The following is a 15,576-nucleotide window of genomic DNA, read 5'->3' on the forward strand; positions in this document are numbered from 1 at the left end:
TTGGTAGAAGGCAGCGAGTGGGAATAAAGGGATCATTTTTAATTGGCGGCCAGTAGCTACTAGTGTTCTGCAAGGGCTGGTGTTGAGAATACATCTTTTTATGTTGAATAGCAATGATTTAAATGAAGGAATAGATGCCTTTGTTTCCAAGTTTGCAGATGATTTGAAAATTCATGGACGAGCAGGTAAGCAGGAAGTCTCCAGCAGGATTTAAACAGATTGAAAGAATGGGCAAGAAAGCAGTTCATGCATTTTGGTAGGAAATAAATGACCAGGCTCTTTTCTAAACGGGGAGAAATTTCAAAAATCTGAGATACAAAAGGTCTTTGGAGTCCTCGTGCAGAACACCCTAAAGGTTAACTTGTGGGTTGAGTCGCTGGGGAAGAAGTTGCAATGTTAGCATTCATTTCAAGAGGTCTAGGCTTTAAGAGCAGAGCTGGAGTTTTATAAGTCACTAATAAACCCAGTTCTGGGCTTCTTATCTAAGAGAAAATGTCGAGGCATTGGAGAGGGTTCAGATGAGGTTCACTCAGATGATTCTTGGAATAAAAGGGTTAATATATGAGGATCGTTTGGTGGTTCTGGATCTGTACTCTCTGTAATTTAACAGGATGAGGGCAGATCTCATTGAATCCTTTCGAATGGTGAAAGGCCTAGACAGAGCCGATGTGGAAAGGATGTTTACCATGGCGGAGGAGTCTAGGACAAGAGGGCGCAGCCTCAGTATTGAGGATCGTCCATTTAAAACAGAGATACAGAGACATTTCTTTGGCCAGAGGATGGTGAATTTGTATAACTTGTTACCAAAGGCAGCTATGGATGCCAGGTCGTTGGGTGTATTTAAGGCAGAGATTGATAGGTTCTGTTTGGCCCCGACATCAATGGTTATGGGGAAGAGCCCGGGAAGCAGGGCTAAGGAAATGGAAAAAGGATCAGGCATGATTGAATGGCAGAACAAACTCGATAGGACAAATAACCTCATTCTGTTTCAATGTCTTATCCTCTCATGGTCTTACAGTCCACCATCTCCGGCAAGACCTCAAGATTGCAGTCCACTACGGTTCCCCAAGCTTCAGTAATTTTGGCAAGGAGTGAATGGGAAAGTCTTGCCCCATCACGTTGTGCAAGGTTAATAGAGACTTATCCTAAAGAACTACTGGCTATATTAGCTGTGAGAGGTAGTTCTGCTATGTACTGGTCAAAACGGGTGATTTCGTTTGATGGGTAGAAAAGTCAGATTTGAATTTTTCGTTTTCTTTTTGGAATCTACGGTGAAAAAAAAATAAACGTGTGATTAACAAATGATCTTTCCAGTTAATTTGATTAAATTTCTCGGTTGTAATACAGATTTGTGTGAACAAAGAGTTGGGGACTGAACACTTTTACAAGATACTGCATAAAAGCAAAACCAAGCAGACTTCCTTTCAAGATAGACACACGAGAAACTGCAGATACTCTAATACGGTGCAACATATAATCCGCTGGAGGAACTCAGCATCTGTGAGAGGAAAGGAATTGTGAACACTTCGGGTGGGGAAACTACATCAGGACCTGGAGCAGGGTTTGAACTACATAATCCTTTCCACCCACGGATCCTAAGATCTTCCAGTCTATTGTTTGTTGCTTAAAATTAAGTTACTCTCAATATCTAGAAAGAATAATATTTCATTCATGTACCGACGGAAACAAATTGAATCTTCATGGACGGATTCTGAATGAAGAAGAAATTACTTACAATGTGTTTTACTGAAATTAATGCCGCTCTAAAATGCACAAAGGTTTTCAAACCATTTAAAACTCGCCAATAAAATGGACGAGAATTGCAACTTCGAACGCAGGATTTCAGAATTTATGGAAAAAGAAATTGAGTTTATGTCTCAGGTCGAATATTAGTGTCTATATCTAAATAGAGCAGCATTGTTTTCTCTCCATGCCCATTTCGCATAGCTGCAGTCGGGAAGGAGGTACACGAGCCTTAGGTCCCTCACTATTTGGTTCAGGGACAGTCCTAAACCAGCGTGAAAAACTTCACTCACCTCAACACTGGACTAATTCCACAGCCTGTGGACTCACTTTCAACGACTCAATATTATTTTATTATAATTATTTTTTTAGTTGTTTCTCATCTCAAACTGGTTAAACCTGAGGTGTGGACATTGCTAAGCACGCGTATTTATCAACTTTCAGACTATTCTAGTAGCATTTAGTATTACGGATTGCTGCAGATTTACATACATATTACTGTGTAGCCCAATTGTGTAGTGCCTTTGGGATGACACCAGTTTTAGATATTATTATCAGAACAATGTATACCTTATTCATGTTCCAAAGTCTTTCAATTTCCTCTTTTAATTCAGCAGTTTTCTGGTGTTTTTCACGTCTTGATTTCTGTAAATTATCTGTGTTTGTAATAGCTATATCTATTAAATAAGTTATTCTTTCTTGTTTATCCTTATTATTGTATCCAACAATTATGGATTATTAGTTTTATCGTATATGCACTGTCTGAGCAAATCTGTGCATTGCTTGTTTGTCAAGCTCTGCGTGTACTTTTTTGAATTCTATCGTATTTTTTGACCTACTGTGAATGCCAAAATAAAATGGATCTCAGGATATTATATGGTGACATATACGTACTTGGATAATAAATTTCCTTTGAAATACGAACGTTGAACTCTTTCCTGCTGCTGATAGAACATAGGACGTATAAGGAGTGCAACGTATGAACAGGCCCTTCGGCCCACAGTGTATTACCCAAAAAGTTACACTAATAATTACTAGAAACATAGAAAACTTGCAGCACAATACAGGCCTTTCGGCCCACAAAGTTGTGCCGAACATGTCCCTACCTAAGAAATTACTAGGCTTACCCACAACCCTCTATTTTTCTACGCTCCAAGTACCTATCCAAAAGTCTCTTAAAACACATTATCGTATCCGACTCCACCACCATTGCCGGCAGTTCATTCCACGTACTTACCACACTCTAAGTATGAAACATACTCCTGACATCTCCTCTGTACCCACTCCCCAGCACCTTAAACCTATGTCTTCTTGTGGCAACCATTTCATATCTGGAAAAAAGCTTCCGACAGTCCACACGATCAATGCCTCTCATCATCTTATACACTTCTCTCATGTCACCTCTCATCCTCCGTCGCTCCAAGGAAAAAAGGCCGAGTTCACTCAACCTATTCTCATAAGGCATTCTCCCCAATCCAGGCAACATCCTTGTAAATCTTCTCTGCACCCTTTCTATGGCTTCCACATCCTTCCTGTAGTGAGGCGATCAGAACTGAGCACAGTACTCCAAGTGGAGTCTGACCAGGGTCTTATGTAGCTGCAAAATTACCTCTCGGCTCCTAATTTCAATTCCACGATTGAGGAAGGCCAATATACCGTATGCGTTCTTAAACGCAGAGTCAACCTGCACAGCTGCTTTGAACGTCCTATGGACTCGGACCCTAAGATCCCACTGATCCTCCACACTGCCAAGAGTCTTACCATTAATACTATATTCTGTCATCATATTTGACCTACCAAAATGAACAACTTCACACTTATCTGGCTTGAACTCCATCTGCCAATTCTCAGCGTAGTATTCCATCTTATCAATGTCCCGCTCTACCCACTGACTGCCCTCCACATTCTCCACAACACCTCCAAACTTTGCGTCATCAGCAAACTTACTAAGCCATCCCTCCACTTCCTGATCCAGGTCATTTATAAAAATCACGAAGAGTAAGGGTCCCAAAACAGAACCCTGAGGCACACCACTGGTCACCGACCTCCATGCAGAATATTGAACATAAAATACTCTGCAGATGCTGGGGTCAAAGCAAAACGCACAACACGCTGGAGGAATTCAGCAGGTCGGGCAGCATCAGTGGAAATGAACAGTCAACGTTTCGGGCCGAGAGCCGTCGTCAGGACCCGACGGCGGGTCTCAGCCCGAAACGTTGACTGTTCGTTTCCACGGACGTTGCCCGACCTGCTGAGTTCCTCCAGCATGTTGTGCGTGTTTCCATGCAGAGTAAGATCCGTGTACAACCACTCTTTGCCTTCTGTGGGCATCCCAGTTGTGGATCCACAAAGCAATATCCCCTTGGATCCCATGCCTCCTTACTTTCTCAATAAGCCTTGAATGGAGTACCTTATCAAATGCCTTGCTGAAATACATATATGCTACATCTACTGCTCTTCCTTCATCAATGTGTTTAGTCACATCTCAATGTGTTTTGTCACATCGTCTAAACTATTCTCTTCTGCCTATAAATTATCATATCTTCCACACCACCATGCCCAATTATCTGCGCGATTTATATGCCTATCTATGAGCCTCCTAAACGCACATCTCCATTACTATCCTGGTAGCTCATTCATTCACACTCCAGTTGCTACGGAAGGTACCCAGCCTGAAACACAAAAGGTATCTGTTCCCATGGATGGTGCCTGACCAGTTGAGTGTTTCCTGAAATTACAGTTTTTCAGACATGACACCATAAGAGTAGAAGACATAGGAGCTTAATCGGGTCGACGCATCGAATCTACTTCGATATTCCATCGTGGCTGATTTATTTTCCCTTGCAATTCCATTCTCCTGCCTTCTCCACGTAACCTTTCACACCCTCAGCAATCAAAAACCTATTAACCTCTGCCTTATATAAATACAAAGACCTGACTGCCACAGCCGCCACTGACAATGAATTCCATAGATTCAGCACTTTCCTCATCTCCATTCTAAATGAATGTCACTCGATTCTGAAGATGTACTATTTGGTCTTAACTCTCCCACTATATGAAACATCCTCTCCACATCCAACCTATCTATTTCTTTCACTGTTCGATTGATTTCAATGATATCCCCCTCATTGCTCTAAATTCCAGTGAAGATAGGCCCAGAAACATTAAATGCTCCTCAAACGACAAGCCTTTCATTCATCATTAACGTGAACGTCCATTGATCCTAAACTCCTCACTATACTCCAACTGCGGCCTCACCAATGCCATATAAACTTCAGTATTATGCCCTTGTTTTCATAACCTAGTCATCTCGAAATCAATGGTAACATTTCATTTCTCTTCCACACCATGGACTCAACCTGCAAGGTAACATTTAGGGAATCCCGCAACTGTGCTCCCAAGTCCTTCTGCAGCTCCGATTTTGGAATTGTCTCCCCTTTTCAAAAATAGACGACACTTTTATTTATTCTACCGAAGTGTATGACCTTCGCTTTCCGGCTCTATATTCCACCTGCCACTTCTTTACCCGTTCTCCTAACATCCATAGAACCATAGAACATGTAGCTCAGAAACAGTGCTTTTGGCCCTTCTTGGCTGTGCCGAACCATTTTTCTGCCTAGCCCCACTGCCCTGCACCTGGACCATATCGCTCCATACACTCCTCATCCATGTACCTGTCCAGGTTTTCTTAAATGTTAAAAGTGAGTCCACTTTTACCACTTCATATGACAGCTCATGCCACACTACCACCACTCTCTGTGCGAAGAAGCCGCACCTAATGTTCCCTTAAAACTTTTCCCCCTTCAACTTTAACCCACGGCCTCTGGATTTTTCTCCCCCAGCCTCAGTGGAAAAAGCCTGCTTGCATTCACTCTATCTATACCCATCATAATTGTATATACCTCTTTCAAATCACCCCTCATTCTCCTACGCTCCAGGGAATAAAGTCCTATCCTATTCAACTTTTCTCTGTAACTAAGTTTCTCAAGCCCCGTCAACATCCTTGTAAACCTCCTCTGTACTCTTTCAACCTTATTAATATCCTTATTGTAATTTGGTGACCAAAACTACACACAATACTCGAAATTCGGCCTCAGCTATTCCTTATACAACCTCACCATAACACTCCAGCTCTTATACTCAATACTTTGATTTATAAAGGCCAATGTACCAAAACCTCTCTTTACGACCCTATCCACCTGTGTCTCCACTTTTAGGGAATTTTGTATCTGTATGCCCAGATCCCTCTGTTCTACTGCATTCCTCAGTGCCCTACCATTTACCTTGTAAGTTCTTCCTTGGTTTGTCCTTCTAAAGTGCAATAACTCACACTTCTCTGTATTAAACTCCGTCTGCCATTTTTCTGTCCATTTTTCCAGTTTATCCAAATCCCTCTGCAAGCTTTCAAAACCCTCCTCACTGTCCACTACGCCTCCAAACTTTGTATCATCAGCAAATTTTCTGATTTAATTTACCACATTATCATTCCGATCATTGATATAGATGACAAATAACAATGGATCCAGCACTGATTCTTGTGGCACACCACTAGTCACAGGCCTCCACTCAAAGAAGCAATCCTCCACTACCACTCTCTGGCTTCTCTCATTGAGCAAATGTCTAATCCAATTTACTACCTCTCCATGTATACCGAGCGACTGAATCTTCCTAACTAACTTCCCATGCGGGACATTGTCAAAGGCCTTACTGAAGTCCATGTAGACAGCATCCACTGCCTTCCTATCATCCATTTTCCTGGTAACGTTCTCGAAAAGCTTTAATAGATTTGTCAAACATAACCTGTCACGCACAAAGCCATGTTGACTCTCCCCAATAAGTCCCTGTCTATCCAAATACTTGCAAATCCTATCTCTTAGTACTCCTTCCAATAATTTACCTACTACCGACGTCCAACATACCGACCTATAATTTCCCAGATTACTTTTAGAGCATTTTTTAAACAATAGAACAACATGAGCTATCCTCCAATCCTCCGACACCTCACGCGTAGATACCGACATTTTAAATATATCTGCCAGGGCCCCTGCAATTTCAACACTAGTCTCCTTCAAGGTCAGAGGGAATACCCTGTCACTTCCTGGGGATTTATCTACTCTGATTTGCCTCAAAATAGCAAGCACCTCCTCCTCTTCAATCTGTATATTTTTCATGACCTCAATACTGGTTTGCCTTATTTCGATTGACTCCATGCCAGTTTCCTTAGTAAATACAGACACAAAAAAAACCATTTAAGATCTCCCCCTTTTCTTTTAGTTCCATACATAGCCGACCACTCTGATCTTCAAGAGGACCAATTTTATCCCTTACTATCCTTTTGATCTTAATATACCTCTAGAAGCTCTTTGGATTTTCCTTCATCTTGACTGCCAAAGCAACCTCATGTCTTCTTTTAGCATTCCTGCTTTCTTCCTTAAGTACTTTTTGCATTTTTTATACTCCACAAGCACCTCATTTGCTCCCTGTTTTCTATTGATGTCATACATCTCTCTCTTCGTCTTTATCAGATTTCCAATATCCGCCTTTAATCCTGACTGAAACATACAAACTCTTCACTCTCAAATTTGCTCCTCCAAATCTCGCTGACTATTGGCTGGTCAATAATACAACCCCATTAATGTGGTCATACCTTTCCTGTTTCTCAGCTCCACCCATATAGCCTTGGTAGGCAGGCCCTCTAATCTGTCCAGCCTGAGCGCACTGCTGTAATGTAATCCCTGACTAGCAATGCCACGACCCCACCTCCCACCCTTCATTCCTCTGACTCTACCACGTCTGAAAAATCGGAACCCTGGAACATTAAGCTGCCAGTCCTGCCCCTCCTGTAGCCAAGTTTCACTAATGGCTATAATATCGCAATTCCTTGTGTCAATCCACGCCCTCAGTTTATCGGCCTTCCGCACAATACTCCTTGCATTGAAATAGACACACCTCAGGCGATTATTACCACCACACACAATCCTTCTATTTGAGACTTTCAATGAACTTTTAACATCATTAATTTTCACCCCAGCTCCACTATGTGCTCTGGCACTCTGATTGCCATCACCCTGCAAATCTAGTTTAAACCCTCCCCAATAGCACTAACAAACTTCCCTGCAAGGATATTGGTCCCCTTGCAGTTCAGGTGTAACTCGTCTCTCTTGTACAGGTCCCAACTGCCGCAGAAGAGGTCCCAATGATCCTGAAATCTGAAACCCTGCCCCCTACACCAGTTCCTCAGCCACGTGTTCATCCGCCAGAGCATTCTATTCTTACCCTCACAGGCACGTGGCTCAGGTAGCAATCCTTAGATTACCACCTACGAGGTCCTGCTTTTTCACATCCTGCCAAGCTCTATATACTCACTCTTCAGGACCTGCTCATTCTTTCATCCTATGTCATTGGTACCGATGTGTACCACGACATCTGGCTGATCACCCTCCCACTTCAGAATGCTGTGCACGTGGTCAGAGACATCCCTGACCCTGGCACCCGAGAGGCAACAAACCATCCGGGTGTCTCTATCGCGACCACAGAACCTCCTGTCTGTACCTCTAACTATCGAGTCCCCTATCACTACCGCTCTCCTCTTCTTCCACCCTCCCTTCTGCACTGCAGAACCAGACTCAGTGCCAGAGATCCGGCTACCGCAGCTTGTGCCATGTAAGTCATTCCACCCCCCCCCCCCCCCCCGCCCAAAGTATCCAAATCGGTATACTTGTTGTTGAGAGAAATGGCCACAGGGGAACCCTGCTCTGCCTGCCTTTCCCCTTCCCTCGCCTGACAGTAACCCAATTACCTGTGCGCTACTCCTTTGGTGTAACTACCTCCCTGAAACTACTAACTATAAATGATCCCGAATGACCCGGAGGTCATCCAGCTCCTGCTCTAGTTCCCTAACGCGGTTTGTTAGGAGCTGCAGCTGGTTGCACTTCTTGCAGGTGTCGTTGTCAGGGACACCGGAGATCTCCCTGACTTCTCACATCCTGCAAGAGGTGCATTCCAACATCCTGCCTGGCATAACAAACAAAACAAAACTTACTGGAACCTACCCTCGCCTCTGAATGTTCACGCCGAAGCCTGTTAAGCCAAAGCCGTCCCACTCTGCTCGCTCTCATTCCGCTGCCCGCTGTATATGGTGGTCTTCTTTTAAAACCTTTGACGCTCTACGTCACGCGCCTGCGCAGTCTAGCCTCTTTTCCCCAAGCAGTGTAAAAGAAAATGCCTTCTCTCCGAGATTCCTTTATCCTGGCTCTCAGCCTCTTGCTTCAATTTAAAAGAGACCACTGAAAATTCCTCTCCTTTTTAAACCTTTGCGGCTGTACGTCATGCGCCAGCGCAGACTAGCCTTTTCTCCCTTAGCAGTGTGAGAAAAAGACTTCTCTCCGAGGTTCCTTTATTCCTTCACTCTCAGCCTCTTGCTTCGATTTGAAAGAGACCACTGAAACTTCCTTTCCTTTTTAAACCTTTGGCGCTCTGCATCACGTGCCTGCGCAGTCTAGCCTCTTTTCCCCGAGCAGTGTAAAAAAAATGACTTCTCTCCAAGATTTATTTACTCCTTCACTCTCAGCCTCTTGCTTCGATATCGCTAATTCCTTCTGCAGCTTCCCTGTTTCGTCAACACTACATGCCCCTTCATATCTTCCTCAAACGTGGCCACAAAGCCATCAATTCTGTCATACCGATCATTGACAGAGACGGTGAAACAAAAGCAGTCCCAACACCGACCCCTACGGAACACCACTGGTCGCCGGCAGCAAATCAGTAAAGGGTCCATTTATTCCCACCATTTACCTCCTACCAATCGACCAATGCACGATTCATGCTTGTGCCTTTCTTGTAATATCATGGGCTCTTTTCGTCCTCATCTGCCTCATGTTCGTCACGTTGCGAAAGGTCTTCCGCAAATCCAAGTGCACCACAATCATTGATTCATCTTTGTCCATTCTGATTGATACTTTTTCAAAGAATTCCATTAGATTAGTCAGGCAATTTCCCTTGAAGAAAGCATGCTGATTTTAGCCTATTTTATCACGTGCATCCAGTACCCGGAAAGCTCATCATAAACAACCGACTCCATCATCTTCTCAGCCATTGAATTCAGGCAAGCTGGCCTATAAATTCCTTTCTTCTGCTTCCCTCCCTGCTCAAATAATGGAATGACTTTAACAATATTCCACGCTTTCGGAGTCGCGCCAGAATCTATTAAGTCTTGAAAGATCATTACTAATGTCTCTACAATGTCTTCAGCTACCTCTTTCAGGGACATGGGGTGTAGTCGATCTGGTCCAGGTGGCTTATCTACCGCAAACATTTCAGTTTCCTAATCACCTTCATGCAAGTAATATCAACTGTGCTCACTTCCGCACTCTAACGCTCTCGAACTTTTAGCATACCGCTCGTGCCTTCCACAGTGAAGACTAGTGCAAAATTCTTATTAACTTAGCCCGCCATTTTTGTACCCCATTGCCATCTCTACAGCATCATTTTCCAGTGGTACAACATCTGCTCTCGCCTCTCTTTTACTCTTTTATATCTGAAAAAATATTTTGCTAACCTCATTTGACATTACTCGCTACCTTATCATATTTCATCTTTACCCTCCTTATGGCTTTTCAGTTGTCTTCTGTTGGTTTTGGAAAGCTGCCCAATAACTATTTTGCTGGATATTATGCCTTCTCTTTTGCCTATATGTTGGCAGTCACTTCCCTTGTCAGTCACAGGTACTTCATCCTGTCCTTAAAGTACTTATTCTTCTTTGGGAAGTGTCTGTCTTGCACCTTCTGAATTGCTCCAAGAAACTCCAGTCATTACTGTTCTACCGTCAATCCTGCTGATATATTCTTTCCGTCAACTTTTGCCAGCTCCTCTTTCTGGACTGCGATTCCATTTACTCGAATATAATATAGATACATTTGATTTTAGCTTCTCTTTCTCAAATTGAAGGGTGAATTCTCTCTCCTGGGATCCAAAGACACCAACAAACTGATTTTCCCAATCAGCCTGCAAAAGATCATAACACCATAGGATATAGGACAAGAATTAACCCATTTGGCCCATCCAGTGTGCCACGCCATTGCATCATGGCCGATCCAATTTTCTTTCCGCCCCAATCTCCCGCCTTCTTCCCGTATCACTCCATGCCCTAACTGATCAAGAATCTATCAACCTCCACCTTAAATAAACATGAATACCTGGCTACCACAGTGGCTTGTGTCAAAATATTACACAGATTCACCACTCTCTGGCCTCACTATTCTGAGACTGTGTCCTAACAGGTCTTAGACTCTCCACCATAGGAAACAATCTCTCTACATCCACTCTATCATCACCTTTCACCATTCCATAGATTTTTCTAGGGTCACCCCTCGTTCATCTGAATTCTGGAGAATGCAAGCCCAGAGCAATCAAACGCACTTCATGTGACAAACCGTTCAATCTTGGAATCATTTTCATGAACTTCCTTTGAACCATCTCCATTTCAGCACATCCTTTCTAAGTTAAGAGTCCCAAAACGGCTCACAATATTCCAAATGAGAGCTAACCATTGTTTTTAAGGTCTCAAGATCACATCCTTGCTTTTTATTCTAGTCTTCTTGAAATAAATACGAACATCTTATTTGCCTTCCTTATCACCGACTCACTCTGCAATTTGGCCTTTAGGAGATCCTGCACACGGACTCCTAACTCCCTATGTGCCTTCCTTTTTTTTTTGTATCTTCTTCTCATTTAGAAAATTATCTGCTTTCATTTCTTCTACCAAAATGCATGACCATACACTTTCTACCATTGTATTCCATTTGCTAGTTTTTGCCCTTTCACCTCATCTAAGTCCTTCTGTAGCCTCTCGTCTTCCTCAAAACTACTTGTCCCTTCAACTGTCTACATATCGTCTGCAAACTTTGCAACAAAGCCTTCAATTCCATCATCCAAATCATTAACACATAAGGTAAAGAGAATCGGTCGCAATACAGACCCCTGTGGAATACCATTTATCACATGCAGCCAACCGGAAAAGGCTCCTTTATTCCCAATCTTTCCCGCTTGCTAGGCAAACGCTGTTTTATCCATGCTATTACCTTTCCTATAATACTACGGGCTCGCAAACAGCTTCATGTATTCCACCTTGTCAATCAACTGATTCTCATTTGCCTAATCTGTTTGTTGTTTCTTCAAAGAATTCCAACAGCTTTCAAACCTCTGGCATGTACAACATAAGGTCCAGGTGACCTATCTATCTTCAGACCTTTCAGTTTCCCAAGAGCCTTCTCTCTAGTTAAGGTAACTTGAAGCATTTAATTTCCACACTAATTTTCAATACAGTTTCGCTTGCATCGAGTGGTTGTGCTTTCCTGATGGGCGCATGATCCTTCTGAACCTTCCTATTTCCAGGAATTGTGACCCAGGTCACAAATGACCTGACGTGGACTAACCAAGCAGAGTCCACTGCCAAGAAGGCCCACCAGCGCCTTTACTTCCTGAGAAAGCTGAAGAAATTTGGCCTGTCCCCTAAAACCCTCTCTAATTTTATCGGTGCACCGTAGAAAGCATTCTTCTAGGGTGCATCACAACCTGGTATGCGAGTTGTCCTGTACAAGACTGGAAGAAGCTGCAGAAGATCGTGAACATAGCCCAGCACATCACACAAACAAATCTTCCATCCTTGGACTCACTTCACACCACACGCTGTCGGAGCAGTGCTGCCAGGATAATCAAGGACAAGACCCACCCAGCCAACACACTCCGGGAGAAGGTTCAGGAGCATGAAGATTCGTACGGCCAGATGTGGGAACAGCTTCTTTCCAACTGTGATAAGACTGCTGAACAGATCCTGACCCGGATCTGGGCCGTACCTTCCAAATATCAGGACCTGTCCATCGTTTTCTTTTCTACAGTACCTTACTTTCCCTTTTCTATTTACTAATTATGATTTATAATTTAAAATTTTATTATATTTACTTCGATTTGTACTTCAGGGAGCGCGAAGCGCAGAAACAAATATCACTGTGATGATTGTACGCTCTAGTATCAATTGCTTGGTGACAATAAAGTAAAGTATTTGAGTAAAAATTCAAGATTCAAACCAAAAGGAAGATAAATTTTACATGATATATTTTGTTAATTGGTAGAATGTAACATTCATAATCTCAAAATAAAAAGCTTCATCCAGAATCACCACTACTTCACATCGACAGAAATGAGAAACCCCCCAACAAGAGAATTACAAAGTTATACTGACAGTTTGCATTTTTCCGCTTTAGGCTGCGTTCTAAAAGAAATGGCTTGATCTTCAACGTCGACGTGGACACTGAAAACTCCGCCGAGGACAATATCAGCATCCTTAGAAAACCCGAGCAAACCAAAATCAGTCCAGCGTTTGCAACTTGGGTCCTCCGTCAATCCGGCGGGAATAAGGCTAGACAGTAACAGCAGGCAGCAATGTAGACAACGCATCATCACCGAGAGGAGCTATTCTTGTGCTAACGCTCCTTTCCTCGTCTTTATAAACTGAGAGTGCGTGGCAAAGCAAACGTTCAGAAGTGCAACTTGGCTCTTCCTCGAGGGACTGAGGCATAATTTCCAAAGAAGAAATTAATGCAACAGTCGCGAGTAGAAAAAAAAATCCCCAGTACGCTCTACATCACCGGGTTCCGTAACAAAGAGCAGTACCCTAGATCTAATCAATCTGCCTTTCCCCGGTGTAATCTGAAATGCCTTACGGCTACTCACATCTAGGTGAGTATCAACAAAAATAATTATCGAATCAGCGAAGCAATATTTTACATTAATCCGGACCGGAGAGTGGAATTTGCTGGTGACCGTATGGTCCAAACAGCAGCAGTACGTGCAAAGTTGGGCGCGAGAAGAGGAGAGACAGAAATGTTGGGCCAATGGGCATTTTTCCATCCAGTTTCACTCTCCGTTCACTGATACTGATCACAGTCTGTCTAGTCTAAAACTAAGTTAAACATAGAACATAGAACATAGATTAGTACTGCAAAGTGCAGGCCTTTCGGCCCACAATGTTGTGCCGACCCTTAAACCCTGCTTCCCATATAACCACCTCACCTTAAATTCCTCCATATACCTGTCTAGTAGTCTCTTAAATTTCACTCGTTTATCTGCCTCCACCACTGACTCTGGCAGTGCATTCCACGCACCAACCACTCTGTCAGTAAAAAGCCTTCCTCTAGTATCGCCTTTGAACTTCCCACCGCTTACCTTAAAGCCATGTCCTCTTGTACTGAGCAGTGGTGCCCTGGGGAAGAGGCGCTGGCTGTCCACTCTTATCTATTCCTCTTAATATCTTGTAGACCTCTATCATGTCGCATCTCATCCTCCTTCTCTCCAAAGAGTAAAGCCCTAACTCCGTTGATCTCTGATCATAATGCATACTCTCTAAACCAGGCAGCATCCAGGTAAATCTCCTTGTACCCTTTCCAATGCTTCCACATCCTTCCTATAGTGAGTCGACCAGAACTGGACACAATATTCCAAGTGCGGCCTAACCAGAGTTTTATAGAGCTGCATCATTATCTCGCGACCTTAAACCCTTTCCCTCGACCTATGAAGGCCAACACAATGGTGTGATGGGGATATTTAAAGGAACCTGGAGGACAATCTTTTCAGACGCAGGGTGGTGTGTATATGAACATGCTGCCAACGGGTCCAATTACAAAAGTTAACATATTTTCGGACAGATGCTTGGATAAGAAGGTTTGCAGGGATATTGGCCAGACGCAGGCAAAGATGCCACCCGTATATATGCAATTTGGTCGGCATTGATGAATTAGCCTGAAGGGTCCTGTTTTCGTGCTGCATAACTCCAAGAGACTATTGAAAAATTCGTAGTCACCCTTAAGTTTTGTAGAAACGGTTTATCTATACTTAGAGTACTGCACGCATTTCTTGTCGGTATATTATTGAATTATTGGAGCGATAAAGGATGAGAGGTGACCTGACAGAGGTGTATAAGATGATGAAAGGGATTGATCTTGTGGATAGTCGGAAGCTTTTTCCCAGGGCTGAAATGGCTAACACGAGAAGGCACGGTTTTAAGGTGTTTGGAAGTAGGTACAGAGGAGATGACAAGGATAGGTTTTTTTTATGCAGACAGTGGTGAGTGTGTGGAATGGGCTGCCAGCGACGGCGGTGGAGGTGAATACAATAGAGTTTCTTAAGAGACTCATCGATAGATACATGGAGCTTAGAAAAGTAGAGGGCTATGGGTAACCTTGCGCATTATGGGCCGAAGGGCCTGTATTGCGCTGTAGGTTCTCTATGTTGCTAGGTATCTATGAAAGTATCTGGAGACAAGGAAAGGGTGCAGATAGGGTTTGCATGGATGATTTCAGGAATACAAGCTAAGCAAATCAGACCAGTTGGATTAGCACTCTGAGCTATGAGACAGTAGCACTATTTAGTGAGGTGAGGGTTACCATCGGTCAGATATTGCTTCCTAGCTGTATAGATAAGCAAGCCTGGGCAGCACGATATGGACAGCAAGCTTCTGCCATTGTAGCAAGCTCCCCCTCTCCACGTATCTGAAGGAATGGCAGAGACCAATGCAGTTTGGTACCAGCAGCGTCGGAAGAGTTGCCAGTCACCATTGAACTCAATGTAGGACCGCCTTCAGTACTCCAGCTCCAGATTTTTTTTAAGGTTTATTCCCGAATTCTTTCCCATGAGCGGGTATCGCTGCAATGCAGCGAAGGTTTATCAGAGTTTTCCTTCTCCTAGATGAACTGTCAACTATTGCTGACGAGCCACATCTGCTGGAAGCGACGGATTTTAAAGTGCCAGTAACCCTTCTTTGCCCTATCTCCTGTCATT

The sequence above is a fragment of the Hemitrygon akajei genome, chromosome 3 (assembly GCF_048418815.1).
Source record: "Hemitrygon akajei chromosome 3, sHemAka1.3, whole genome shotgun sequence".
Classification (NCBI taxonomy): Eukaryota; Metazoa; Chordata; class Chondrichthyes; order Myliobatiformes; family Dasyatidae; genus Hemitrygon; species Hemitrygon akajei.